Genomic DNA, 14,941 nt, shown 5'->3' with positions numbered 1-14,941 from the left:
CCTTCTCTGGAAGTATCCTCAGCTACCTCTCAAAAGACCAGCAGGAGGGTCAGGGTCAGGCTGACAGCAGCCAAGGTCGTAAGCAGCACGCCTGCCCACTGGATGCCCAGAGGAAATATTTGGCTGGTGGAGTAGCTGTTGGTCCACACCACCATAGTAAAGGCCAGCCACATGGGCCAGGAGTTGTAGATGATGTACTGCTCAGCAGGAACACGAATGACTCAGGCGTAGAGTTAGTTTTCTGCAGCTCGCAAGTCGAGGGAGATGGAGGAGTGTGAGGATCTGGCCATTTTACAGCTCTTGTACCCAGCCAGGAGGGCTCCTGTGAGGCAGGGTGCTGTGGACCAGGATAGAGGTGGGCAGGGCCTAGCTACCCTACTACAGTCTGTGAGAGTTCAGAGGTAATTGCAGACGGCAGCTGCTCTCACTTCCGCTTCCTGTTTCTAGGGGTTCGTTTTGGAGCCGTGTCTCATCTCTGCTTGCCTTGTCTTCTTCATTGTTTATTTTAGCGTTTCAATAGGACATGCTGTATAAGGCGTGGGGTGCCCTCTGTACTGCCACCACCCAGAGGCATGCAGGGTTGGAGGCCCCAGACCCCTCCTGAGCTAATTTGTGCCTCCCATGAATCCCATCCCATCCCCCATAACCTTCCTTTCCCAGCCCATCTCCTCCCAGGCTGCGGTGGGATCATTTCATCTTCAATTCTTTTTAACATTTATGTTTTTATTTAAAAATTTTCCATGTAATATATTCATATTTTACATATTTTACATATCCATGTAATATATTCCATGTAATATATTCATATATTACATATTCCATGTAATATATTCAAATGATCATATTTTTTCCATTCCCAAATCCTCCTAGATACCCCATACTCACCACTGAACTTTATGTATTTTCTTTCTATAAAAGAAAAGACCACACACACACACACACACACACACACACACACACCACAAAACAAAAGAAAGCATACAAAATCAGGGAGTCCGTTTTATGCTGGCAAACTACTCCTGAGCACAAGGCCTACTGTAGAGTATAGGCACTGATATCACTTAGGACAAACTTACTTATATCACTGTGATTTGGACAAACTTATTGATTCTCTCCCCACAGGAATCAGTTAGAAATATCTTCTTGATTCGGAGTGGCACTTTGTCCTTCTCCGTCCTGAGATTTGGTCTTGCTTGAACTTGTACATCTAGTTCATATGTGCACCAGCTCTGTTGTGTCTGGAAAACACTATTTTCTTGGAGTGTTCCACCATCTCTGGTTCTTGTAATCATTCTTCCTCCTCTGCCGCATGGATCTCCGAGGGTGTGATAAAGACATCCCATTGAGGGTTGAATGCTCCAAGGTCTCTCCCTCTCTGCACCTTGTACACCTATGGGTCTCTGTGTTAATTACAAGCTGCTACAAGAAGCGTCTCTGATGTGGGTTGAGCAAAGCACCCATCTATGAGTGTAGTAATATGTCATTAAGGGTTATTTTGTTGACATGTTCCTTTCATAGAATAGTAGGACTAGGTTTCCCCTTAGGGTTCATGACCCCTATAGTCTCAGGTCAGCCTCTAGCAGGGTCTGGTATGGGTTTCATCTCACGGTGTGGGCCTTACATCCAATAAAAAAGCAGAGCAGTTGGTTATTCCCATAAACACTTGTGCCCCTATTGCACCACGATGCCTTGCAGGCAGATTGCTATTGGAGTTCCAGGGTTCGTAGAGGGGTGTTAATATTGATGACTTTTCTCTTACGGTATCAACCTTCCAGCACTACAAACTCCAGCCCGCAGGGGTGAAACGTCTAGTTTGGCACCAGCTTCATGTTGTGGAGGCCACCCAATAGCATTGGCAGTAAACTGTAGTGTTTGGGGGATATGTGAGAACCCCTTTGACCAGTGAGTCGACAAAACCTAACCCACTCCTGGTACTGGGGTGGGGGCGGGTATACTTGGTAACAGGGCCATTTTCTCCCCTGTGATATGGTAAATCCATTAAACCCCTTTTATATATGTGTGTATTTGGGGGAGTTTCTGTGGTAGTAGGTTTCCATATGGCTTCTAGAAGGCGCTTAGTGTTAGCTTTCCCTCCAGTCCCTCCTTCACTCTGGCTCCTATCCTCTTCCCCAGTTAATACGATTAGAGTTTCCTCCTTACCCTTTATGCCACCACATTCTATTTTCCCTTCCTTGGGAGACCCTCACCTGCCTCCTTTACCATACCTAACCTCTGTGGATATTCTAAATGAGACGCACAGACCTAAAGTCCAAAAGCTAACATCCTCACATAAGAGAAAACACGCAGCTTGTATCTTTCTGACTAGTATAAACAGCACTGATCACTGTGGTAGGATGTAGAGTCCCTTTGGTAGATACCCAAGAGTGGTCTAGCAGGATCTTGGGGCAGATCTATTTTCTGCCTTTTGAGCATCCTCACATTGATTTCCGTAGTGGAAGGCCCCCTCAGCAGCCTCACCAGGAACGACCATGTCTTCTTCTTTCTCTGCATCCTCGCCTGCATGTGATGTCAGTTTGTTTCATTGATCTTGGCCATTCTGTCTGGGGTAGGATGAAATCTCGAAGTAGTTTTAATTTGCATTTCTCTGATGACTAAGGATGTCGAACACTTTAAAAAGTGTCTCTGGCCATCTGTGTTTCTCTCCCCCCCACTTTCTCTCTCTTCCTTTTTTTCTTTCTTCTTCTTTTTAGTATTCTCTGTTTAGTTTCATACCTACTTTTAGTCAGTTGATTTTCTTGATGCTTATTTTTTTAACTTTTTATATTCTAGATACCAACTCTCTGGAAGATGTATAATAAAAATCTCCCCCCTGTTTTTCAGGTTACTTGTTCAAATGATGGTGTCCCTTGCTCCACAGAAACCTATTAACTTCATAAAGTTCTATTTATTAATTGTCCTTAATGGCTACACTATTGGGTCTTCGAACTCACTTCTCTTCCCATAAAATCTTTACCTTAAAATATGAACAGAGTTTCCCACAAAATCCAGGGATTAAATGGGTCTTACTAGTATCAGAAATTGCACCATGGAAAAATTTTTAAAAGAATGAAAAGTTTGTTCTATTTCAAAAGTATATTTTAAAACAGATTAGTTGAGCCAAACTAAACTAAAATTTCTTTTCACAGAGCTACCTTCTGGGGTGTTAGACTCCCATATGGTTGAGATTGTTAGAGGAACATATCTAAGAACCAAGGTGATAGGAATGGAGGCAGGAGTGCCAGGCCAGAAGCGCTGAGCTGCACTCCTGTGGGTGTGGAGTTACTGATGTTCTGCAGAAGAAACAGACAAGATTCCCTGGTTCGCAGAAATCCCAAGTCTAGGAGGAATAACCCATGAGTTGGACAATATGATGAACGTTCCACAAGATGAAGGCAGGTGAGAGTCTTAGGGCTCAAACAATAACAGAATATACTGGGATTCATATCATAGTAACATCTAGAGCTTGTGGCATGTGAGTTTGGGGAGGCCGGGCTTATCATTAAGCTAGATGCAAAGTATAAAATGGAACCAACAAATCCTGTTGGGTCAGCTTCTCACCCAGTCAAGGCCGGGAGGTGTTCCGTTCTTTTGAAGTCTGTTAAGTGCTCTCAGAGGCTTCTTCGGAGCTTGTGAGTGGTTTGTGTTTGCTTAAGCTGTCCACCTCTTGATTCACCATTTTCTCTCTTGCCGCAAACTCTGGCTGTTCCCTTGTCCCGAGCAGTTGATCAGATTTTGGGGTGTGTTTCTAGGAGGATAGGCTCGTGGGTTCCTGACGCTAGTCTCCGAAGGCTTTGCTCCTGGGCTAACAGCATCTCTGTGTCACTAGGGAGTCAGCCTGCCTTCAGGTTGTCCAACCTGTGCAGCTACGTCACACGCAGCCCCAGGTGCTGAGACTAATGGAAAGTGTACAAGCTGGTGAATTTTGGTTAGAGACTAGATATTCTTGGCCTGTAAAGGTGGCACTGTGTGGAGAGGGCCTTCAGAAAAGAACAAAGCAAAACAAAACAAGACAAGACAAAAAAAAAAGCAAGCAAACAAACAAAACACAAAGCAAAACCAACCAAACAAACCACGCACTAGTATGGAAGTCTCAGAGATGGTGTTAACTTTGGCTTAGGGTCAGCAAACCTTGTGCTAATGGTTCCTGTGGGTAGAGCTCAGACCTTCCACATCTAGCACCCTGGGTTTAGTTTCAGCTGTTGCCTAGGACAGCACTAGCATTTCTATCCACTCTCATCTGAGTGCCTGTCATCTGCACCTGTGTATTCTCATTTATAAAGACCTTCCTTCCTCCAGTCATGCACACTGCTTCCCTGGAGCCCATTAGGTTCCACTGTTGACCAGTGCCCCTCTCAACCATCTCTCCATCATGATCACAAATTCACCTGTTTCCTGCTGCTTGTTGTATCAATCCTAATTCTGTTTCCATAGCTCCAACCATCTTGCCTGACACATACCTATGATCTCCTGCTATTCGGTCACTCAGTTTAATGGGACAATAATCACAATGTCATATGGCAGACTCCTTAACTGATAGTGGGAGCAATGGATTTGGGAGGCCACGCCCAGCACTGCTTGAACCACACCCAGTGTTAAATGGCAACTTAGCTTGAAATGGACAGGTTCCACGGTGAAGGCAGAGAGGGTAGCTCCTGGGACAATGACACACCCTGGAGTGTCAGGCTTCTCTGAGGCCAAGAGATAACCATCTCGTTCTGACAACAACATTCCCTTTGATATCTTCTCTAAACTGTCAGAGACAAAAATTAGAAGATTTGTGGCTTGTCCTGAGGTGCCATCTTGCACAAGACTTGATGTCCATGGGTGGCCAATAAACAGAGCATAGCACACAATCAGCCCCTGGCACACATTTATTCTTATTGTTTGTAGGCTTTCCATGGCTCAGGCTTTCAGAACACTCTTTACCATGCTCTGGGAAGTGTGGCAACGTCAAGAGAGCATTGGGCTATGGGCCAGAGACCCTTTCTGAGCCTTACATAGGCGATTACGAGTTTTGAGTCTTTGGGCAATTTACCTAACTCTCTGAGATTTGTCTCCTCATTTGTCAAGTTACAATGAAATCTGATTTTTTTCCTTATGTCACAAGCTGGCAGGGTGGACAGATATGATGATATGTTAACATGTATTACATACGGCCCTGTAAGAGGGAAAGTCAATTAATTTTTGCCATGGATGACACTCTTACACTGGCTACGAGATGCCTATTATCAGTGGCCATTAGTAGCCTTTCTATTCTTTCTGTCCAGCCTGGATTTCTTAGTCGAGTTTCTCAAGGAAAGAGAATGTGTATTTCACCGAGCAGGTTTTACACTTAAAATTCTGACCCTGTGCTCAACACAGCACTAATAAATTTTTCTGCCTTGAGTAGCACTTCTTAGACACAGTTAGAGAAAAACCCAATAAAAAGAGATCATAAAGGAAAAGAATCATAAATCACCGGTGTGGCCTACTCCTGTCCCCGGGCTGAATTTGATGGCAAAGATTCTAGCTTAGAATTTGACACTATGATTCTTGCAATATAACCTTGTTCCTGTGAGTGGAATATTAAAAGGCCACAGCCATGTATTTAATCATGTGAGCAAACAGGAAAGCAGAGGATAGCCTCCCTCTTCATTCGACAAGCAGCAAGGAGCAAAGCCTGCGGGCGCACCCCACCCCGCTGGCACTGAATGATCGCTCCTGAAAGTTGGTCGAGAACCTTTGGCTAAATATCTGCAACGTGAAAGAGTCAGTGTCCTGGCCTGGACATCCAACTGGACAATGCTCCAGATGTCCAACTGTTCCAGACTGAGATTTGGTGGCTTTGGAGAGATGGAGGTGTTGATAGCAAGTGAATATTTACCTAGAAACACATTTTTCTCACAGTCCTTCTTTTCTTCTCTTTGCTTTCTCAGAAAGTCACCCGTCTATCTTGAGTCATCAAGGTAGTCCCTGAGCGACACACCCCAAAAGCCAAGAAGACAAGAAGAAAAGAAGCAATGAAGAGAAGCAAAGGAGCGTTGCTGAGGTTTCTGAGCTCCTGAGATCAGCTGGAGAGACCCTTCCCTGGGAGCTGCAATTTCTGCTGAGAATGCTTCCTCTCAGAGCTGTGTGGTTCCTGAGCCCCCATGTCTCAGGATGCCTTTCTACTGGGTTACCTTTTCTCCTCAGAGCTGTGTTGTTCCTGGGTTTCTGAGTCCCAGGATACCCTTTCATGTGAGCAGAAACACTTAAGACCAGTTTCCCCTACTTATCCATTCAACACTTATTGGATCCTTACTTGTCCTGGAAGGTATTTTAAGTACCTTGCCTACATGTAGCTCACAGTGTAGAGATGATTGTCTAACAGATAAGTGAATCGCTAATGTAATTTCAGAATGTAATAAGGCTCCTCCAGGAAGAGGTTATGATAGCACGTAGCTTATACTCATCCCAAGGGAAGGCATTTGGAAGGGCCAATCAAGAAAAGTCGCACCTGCAAAGGGGAACCAGCCTATACTATTCTGGCTTGGGAAGGAGAAAGGCCATAGCGGAAAGTGGGCACACAGAGATGGCCAAAGAATGAGAGGTCAGGTCATGCAGAGCGCCGAAGGCCTCTACTAAGTGAGCTTGGATGCTGCTTAGGAGGAATGGGTAGTTCCTAAAATGTCTTAAGCAAAGGAATGCCACGCTTCCATTTTCCTTATGGAGAAGTCTCTCTGGCTGCGGAAAGGATGGGACATCAAAGTGGGAGATAGGTGTGCAGCTGCCGCACTATAAAAAGAGGATTTGGTATTTGAAGACTGTGCCAGAGATATGGCTGGTGAGATAAGAGCAGTGGTTTGTAATGCATTTTGAGATAGAAGAATGGGTATTGAGAGTCACAAATAATGATGGGAAAGAACAATCAAGAGTGTCTTCTGGAGTTCTGGATTAAGCAACTGGATACTGAGATGTGGAGAACTGGAGGGAGATGGGTTTGGAGCATAAACTTATGAGGTGAACAACTCTGTCTTAGATGCACACATTTAGATGCCTAGCAGACCTTCAAGGGGAGATGCTGGGTTGGACAAACGCTATGAACTTGGAGAAGAATTTGGAATAAGAAATGAAGAAGAATCGGTATTTCATCAAGAGCTGTAAATTAGATCCAGACAGAAAAATACTTCTTGTCCTCTCTTAAATGAGGATCCCAGTTTTGAATCTTTAGATTTGTACTTTTAGCTCGGAACCCAGGAAACTAAAATGGGGCCATGACAGGTGGGGAAAAACTTTATCGAGAACATTAGAGTACAGGTTGGACATGAGGTGAGAACTCAGAGAAATGGAAGAATTTAGGTGGGGGGAGGGATGATAGGATATTGATGAGGTGAGGACAAATTAAAGCATAACGGGTACTAAGGATGTCTAAAAAGCCAAATATAGGCACATTAGAAAGAGTTTAATTGGACTCACCCTATACAAGGGGCTAATGATTCTCCATGATGCATTAAAAAAATCAAACAAAAGTCCCATCCTAGGTGTGGGATGCCCTTCCTTTGCCTTGTTGGTCAGATAGGTCTAAAAGATTTCTCCAAACAATGTTGTCTATTATCTAGTGACAATAAGGCTATTGTCACATTGGTCTTGGTTGCCCACCAGAACTTGACGGTAAGATCATACATATTGGTCATAGGACATGGAAAACCATGGTCTTACTGATATGGAATCTTCTTTCCTGTTGGTCAGCTTTCATAGTGCCAGAAAAGGCTATGTTGGAGGAGGAAAAGAAGGAAAGAAAGGAAAGAAGGAAGAAAGGAAGAAAGAAAGAAATAGACTTGCCTAGTTGTGAACCCTGCAAGCTATAATAGTGACTGGCTTGGTAAAGTACTCCTAATGTAATAATGGTATAATTGTGAAAGGTGTAACCAACAGCCTTCTACTTGAATTTAAGGGTTGTTCTACAGGAGAGAATTCATGCCTGGTACTGTAAATCTGACTAAGAAACTGTGGCTAAGGAGGTTCCGGCCCCTAATGAGAAGGCTAGGCTGATTCCACAACAGGCTTCAAATTGGCAGTTAAGGAGACTAGGCCTAAATCTCTGTTTCCAAGAACTGGGCAATTCCAGGCAAGTCCAGGTCTCGGAAACTGCCCTGCCATCTGGCCTGAGGCAAGAACAATGGGTCAGCAGCAGTTTCCAGACTTCCTCAGCTACTTCTCAGCAGTTTCCAGATCTCCCCAGGCAAGTTTCCACCCCCCCCAACAAATTAACATAGAGGTCAACCACCCCATTTGTGGTTGACTGCTCCAGAGTCGTTTATTCTCTGCACTGTGACCAGCTATGAGTTTCTGTGTTAACCATCACCCATGGCAAAATGAAGTGTCTGTGATGAGGAGGGGGAGCTGCAGTAATCTGCAAGGTTAAATAGAATGCAGTCTGATGTTCTATTCATTTAGTGAAATGTGATGCTTTGTATATGGTTGGCCCAGGAAGTAGCATTCTTAGGAGGCATGGTCTTGTTGGAGTGGGTGTGGCTTCATTGGAGTGGGTGTGGCCTCATTGGAGTAGGTGTGGTCTTGGTGGAGGAAGTATGTCACTGTGGGGCTGGGCAATGAGACCCTCCCCCCTAACCACATAGAAGTCAGTGAGCATCATGGGAGAGGAAATGGAAAGATTGAAGTTGAGGAAGATGGCCATGAAAGTGCCTTCTGAACACAGCATGACAGTTGCGTACAAGAAGTCATAGAAGCTGCAGCTGCCTGAACAAGACCTGCACAAAATCAAGCCAGTCAACTTTTCACCATGCATGGTGCAGGAAGTCCCGATGGTCTAACCCCAACTGAGAGGCTATAGGCAGTTGATGACTTCTAGAAGAGAAACCGTTCATTTTTCTCATGCATGTGGCCCCTGGTGGGTTGCCCATGCTTCGGTGGATAAGAGGGTGTGATACATGGTCCTCAGACACACTGCAGGAGTTAGAGGTTAAAGGCTAGCGGTCCCTACCTGGAGAAGGGGTGCTAGCGAGCAGCCACAGGACACATGGTGTTTACGGCTTTAATCAATGTTGAGTTGAATTGGTTTTGTCTACTACATGATAAAGTCCAAGTTTCTCCTTTCTTGTGTGGACATCCAATTTTTATAACACCGTTTTCACATCATGTGTTATTGGTGTCCTTGTCAAAAGTAGTCAGCTGTATATTTGAGGGTTTATTACTGGTTTTTCTGTTGCACTGGTCTGCGTGTCTTTTTTGGTGACAGCTCCGTGCTATTTCCATCCTAGAGAGCTGCAGTATAATTAGAAGCCAGGAAATGTAGTGCCTCCAACTTCGGCTTTTTTTTTCTTCCTTCTTCTCAAAAATTGCCTTAGCTATGCAGATCTTTTTGTAGCTAGATGTGGATTTCAGGGTTTATTTTTCTACCGCTGTGAAATAAAAGTTAGAATTTGGATATGGGTTCTATTAATTCTGTGTATTATTGATTCTTTCAACCTGAAAACAAGTATTTTTTTTTTCTATTTGCTTTGTGGGTTCTATTGTTATTTTTAGTCTCGCTTTTGTTGCTTTTCGTGGGACAGGATCTTGATATGTAGTTCTGGCCTGGACCTTCACCTGCCTCTGCGCACCATGAGTTAGGTAGCCTTGTTCTGCTGTGTGTTCTCTATGCTCCCACCATGATGTGCTGTCTCGCACAGGCCCCAGAGCAATGGATGTCATTAAATACCTACCAGAACCTATGAAAGTATGGGCCAAAAAAACTTCGTCTCCTACATCGCTTATCTCAAGAATCTTGTCACAGTGATAAGAAAGTTAGTCCTTAAGATTTCTAGATGCTTCTACAGAACAAGTCCGTCTAGAATTAAGCTGATGCTGGTGGTGATATTGATGACTGTTACATGTGAGATGCAATACACACATCTTTTCATCCCAGAGCGGGAGCCATGACAGACCTAAGAACAGGAAACACTGAAGTGAACCACTGAGTTTGGATGGGGTTACATATAGGACATGTGGCAGACGTCAGTGAGAACACGGGAGAACTGGGACATTTAAAGAAGTGAAGACCAGGTGACTTGGTGACCGTATTTTTGGCTTAGGGGTCTAGGAGCTGGGTCTGTCCTATTTCGGATTCTGTGCTGCTGTCACCCTTAGTCACCCTTCCACAGACTAAGTTGTATACATGGACAGGTCATTGGATTTGTGAGTCATGGGAAAATATATACAGCCTGAAACTTATCATCCCAGCCCTCTTTACACATACGCCTCAGTAGGACTGAGTGGGGCTCCAGGGTCTTCCCATTGTTAAACAGCCATCACTACTACCCTTCTATGACATCATCTAGAGTTAAACCCATGTCTACTAAACACTAATGTCCTATTTCTCATACCTGGCTCTTAGAAATCACCATTTTTCTTACTATCTATATAATTTTGACTGTGTAAGAAACATCATATAGATAAGATCATGTAATATGTGTCTCTTAAGTTCACTGCACAGAGATATCAAGATTCTCCTGTGTTGTAGTATGTGTCAGAGTTTCCATTCCTTTTTAAAGCTAAAAAAACGTAGCTTGCCCCGAGGAAATACTGATGTTTGTTTACCTGTGCATTCATTGATGGACACTTGAGCCATTTCTACCTGGGCTGCTGGGAGCTACAGTGGACACCTCTATGCAGATATCTACAGGTGTCTGTTTGCTGTCATTGTATTGAACTAAAATTAGTGATTTACTGAAAAGCAAAGAATGAACAATTTTGAGTCATTCAGACTGATAAATCAGATGACCAGTTCTATAGAAGCTGGCGAGTCATTAGAAATGCCTCCTTGGACTTTCCTTCTCAGAGGAGAAGGAGAGGGAGGGGGGAGGGGAGTGTGTGGGTGGGACTGGGAGGAGAGGAGATAGGGGGCTGCGATTCAGGGTGTAAAGTGAAAAATAAATAGACAAATGGAAAACGAGCAACAAACAAAAGAAATGCCCCTCTTTTGTGATGCTCCTCAACAGGTGTTGGGGTTGTGTTGTAGTTTATCAGTTTGGGTTGGGCACCTCATGGTCATATTGTCTACACTTTGACCAGTTGTGGGTTTCTATAGTATTGTCTTTCTGCTATAAAAAGAATCTTTTTGGATGAGTGTGAGGACTGCTCTCACCCGTGAGCATGAGGGTAAGTGTGCAGGCTGCACTGAGACGTTATACTAGTTGTGGAAAGTGGCTATAGCAGCTTCTCCTCCCGGGCTCATGACCTCACCAGACGTAGGCTAGGTTTACAGTACCAGCCAGGCAAAAATGTCCTCAAAATGAGTGGGCCTTAAGTCCTGTTAGATAGGTATTAGCTGCTCCTAACATAGATGTGCTGTCATTGCTCCCTTGGAGATGCCTTACCAGGCTGGTCATTGTGGATCACAAGCTTTATAGAAAGGTAAGGCTTGAAGGGACGGCCAGCAGGGCTCTCCTCTATCCCCTCTGCCTTGCTACAAAACATTAGGGTACGTTCTTAAAGGTCTATTCTCCTATTTGGCCACTTTCTCCTCCTGAGCTGACTACTAAGGTGCAGCTATCTAGAAATCAAAAGCTCCCCCACTCTGCTACCCTAATTAACATACCCAATTAAAAGGAACACTTCATCCTAACCTGGAGCTTCCAATTTTACCTTTATAAACTGCCATTTTCTTATGGGCCCTGATGTCTTCTCTCTACCTTTGTGTTTCCCTCTGGGTCAAAAGCCCTTGCCTCTTTTCTCTCATTTCCTTCTCCCTTTCCCTCACCCTCTTATCTCTTGTCTTTGTCTTTTATTCCCTGTCCTCTGCAGCTGCAGGGCAGATACATCTCCTTTGTGTTGAGAACTTGGCCTTAGGAATTCTGAGCCAATACTGATTCTTTCAGGACTGTTGATTGCTTTCTTCCCTTGGCAGCTTGCATAGCACCTTCTGTGAGAGCTAGCTAGTCCTCAGGGGAGAGGTTTCCTGGTCAGTTCCAACTGTGTGTAGCATCTTCAGCAATAGGGCTTTACCTTCCAGTTCTGGATGACAGCCAAGGACAACCACAGCAGTCAACATGCTTTTACAAGTTTCTTGTACTCTTCTTGTAACTCTAGGGGAGGTTTCCTATGCCTGGCATTGGGTTTTTGTTAGATGATCTACTTTTGGTGGTATTGGGGGTATTATTACCCAAAGTGCCACAACCCCTTTGAAATCATGTGTGTGTGTACTGCAGATATGTATATATGTGTGTATGTATATATAAATATTATATATGAGTTTTAATAAAACATAAAATAATGTTTCCCAATGTTTTTTTCACATATCCTCAGTGTTATTTATCCCGTCCCTCTCTTTCCCTAGTTCCTTTTTTTCTTTCTCCAATTCTTACTGCACAGAAGCATATTATTGTTAAAGGGAAATCAAGCCCATTGTTCATTCCTGCTACTGACAATTTCTAGAACAATAGGAAGCAGGAATCTCATATCATCATGAGCCAAATGCAGTGTACAGCCTTTTATAGACTTTTAATTTATCTGATCTCACTTAATTAACCCTAGGAGGTAAGAGGCCTCAGTCCACTTTATAGTTAAGATGTAGACTGGAAACCTTTCAGACGGTCAATGGAAGAAATGACAAATTCTTGGTGCCAACTGGGCTGGGATAAGCAGAGGCCAGGCCTAGGCTTCTCAGACTTTTGAATGAGATGTGTGTGATTTTGTTGTACCGAGTTTGCCTCTGCTGGTCTGGCCTGAGACTTTATTTCCTGAGGCTTCTATGATGCCTCTACTGATTGCTACTGGCCAGGTAAGCACTGTAAGTTGCAAGCTCCTGTTACTATGTTCAGGTAGTTGCTGGGTTGTGATATTACTCCCCCAAAAGTCATTAGTGTGGCTTCGAATGGTGCATCTCAGCTGCTGTGATCTTATATCACCTTTACCTGCAACTGGGAGGTCACCAGGGAAGGCTTATCTTTGCCCCTACCAATTGGCACTTCATAAATGGTGGTACTGGGTGGGTTCTTCCTGCCCAGAACACAATGATTTCCAACAGATAAAGGATAAATCAGTATTCGATTGCTGGAAAGGTTTTTTAGGAAGTCTTTAAAAGCACCTGGATTCTTTATTTTATTTGTATTTTATATTGGATATATTTTATTTACATTTCAAATATTATGCCCTTTCCTGGTTTCCCCTTCATAACTCCCCTATCCCATTTCCTCTCCCCATGCTTCTATGACGGTGTTCCCAACCCCATCCACCAACTCACCCACCCTCTCCTGCCTCCCTGCCCTGACATTCCTCTACACTGGGGCATCAAACTTTGGCAGGATCAAGGGCTTCTCCTCCCCTTGATACCCAACAAGGCCATCCTCTACTGCATATGCAGTTAGAGCCATGGGTCTGTCCATATGTACTCTTTGGATAGTGATTTAGTCTCTGGGAGCTCTGGTTGGTTGGTATTGTTATTCTTATGGAGTTGCAAACCACTTTAGCTCCTTCAGTCCTTTCTCTAACTCCTCCATTGGGGACCCCATTCTCAGTTCAGTGGTTGACTGTTTTTGTCATGATCTGGTAGAGTCTTTCAGGAGACAGCTTGTGATGGTTTGCATATGCTTGGCCTAGGGAGTGGCACTATTAGAAGGTGTGGCCTTGTTGGAGGAAGTGTGTCACTTTGGGAGACCTTCCTCTTAGCTGCCTTAAGATACTCAGTCTGTTCCTGGCTTCCTTTAGTTGAAAATGTTGAACTCTTAGCTTCTCCTATACCACATCTGCCTGGATGTTGCCATGCTCCTGCCTTGATATTGGACTGAACATCTGGACCTGTAAGCCTGCCCCAATTTAATGTTGTCCTTTATAAAACTTGCATTGGTCATGGTGTCTGTTCACAGCAATAAAACCCTAACTAAGACACAGCTATATCAGGCTCCTGTCAGCATGTATTTTTTGGCATCTGCAGTATTTTCTGGGTTTGGTGGCTGTACATGGGCTGGATACCCAGGTGGGGCAGTCTCTGGATGGCTTTTCCTTCAGTCTCTGCTCCATACTTTGTCTCTGTATTTTCTCCTTGTGAATATTTTGTTTCTCTTTTTAAGAAGGACTGAAACATCCACATTTTGGCCTTTCTTTTTCTTGAGCTTCATATGGTCTTTTAATTGTATCTTGGGTAATCAAAGCTTTTGGGCTAATATTCACTTATCAGTGAATGCATACCATGGTTTTGTGTGTGTGTGTGTGTGTGTGTGTGTGTGTGTGTGTGTGTGTGTGTGTGTGTGATTAGGTTAATTCACTCAGGATGATAATTTCTAGTTCCAACCATTTGCCTACGAATTTCATGAAGTCATTGTTTTTAATAGGTGAGTAGTACTCCATTGTGTAAATGTACCACATTTTCTGTATCCATTCCTCTGTAGAAGGACAAACATCAGATATAGTGAAACTAATAGAACACATGGGCACAGCGGAAACTTTTCTGAACAGAACATCAATGGCTTATGCTCTAAGATCAAGAATCAAGCACCTAGATTCTCAGAGAACAAGTGGGGATCAATGACTCTATGCGAGGGCAGTGTAGTAATAACACTAATTATCCTGGGCCCAGAAACCATCCTATGTTCTCCCAGGAGCCATTGGAGATGCTCAGAGGACTCTGGTTAGGGAGCTGTATGGAATCACATCTGAACATGATGAGCAACGCTCTGGTGTCATCCTCAGGAGCTGCTCTGGATAGGTCTGGCTGCTTCAAACTCATATACTTTGATTATATATATATATATATATATATATATATATATATATATATATATATATAAAATAAACTTGGAGCATCTTCTTTTCCTCTCACAGGAAACGCAAGGTGATGAGATTTTTTTAACTAAAGATACAAGTTATTGACAAAACTGGCCACATATGGGTTATGTGTCATAATTTTTTTCTTAGGTACAGTGACATGATGCAGGACAATTATAGCAGGGTCATTATGGATTCAGTGTCTAGTACTAACACTTAC

General features: G+C 43.7%; 1 pseudogene across 1 annotated transcript in view; it reads left to right on the top strand.

The window, feature by feature from the left end:
* LOC308437127 (T-complex protein 1 subunit eta-like) overlaps positions 1-14,941 on the top strand; it is a 63,474-nt pseudogene that overhangs the window by 30,209 nt on the left and 18,324 nt on the right. The gene's annotated exons all lie outside the window — the stretch shown is intronic.

The sequence above is a fragment of the Micromys minutus genome, assembly GCF_963924665.1.
Source record: "Micromys minutus genome assembly, chromosome: 25".
NCBI classification, from domain to species: domain Eukaryota; kingdom Metazoa; phylum Chordata; class Mammalia; order Rodentia; family Muridae; genus Micromys; species Micromys minutus.
Note: the sequence above shows the minus strand (reverse complement) of the source record. Positions and strands in the feature narration are given on the sequence as shown.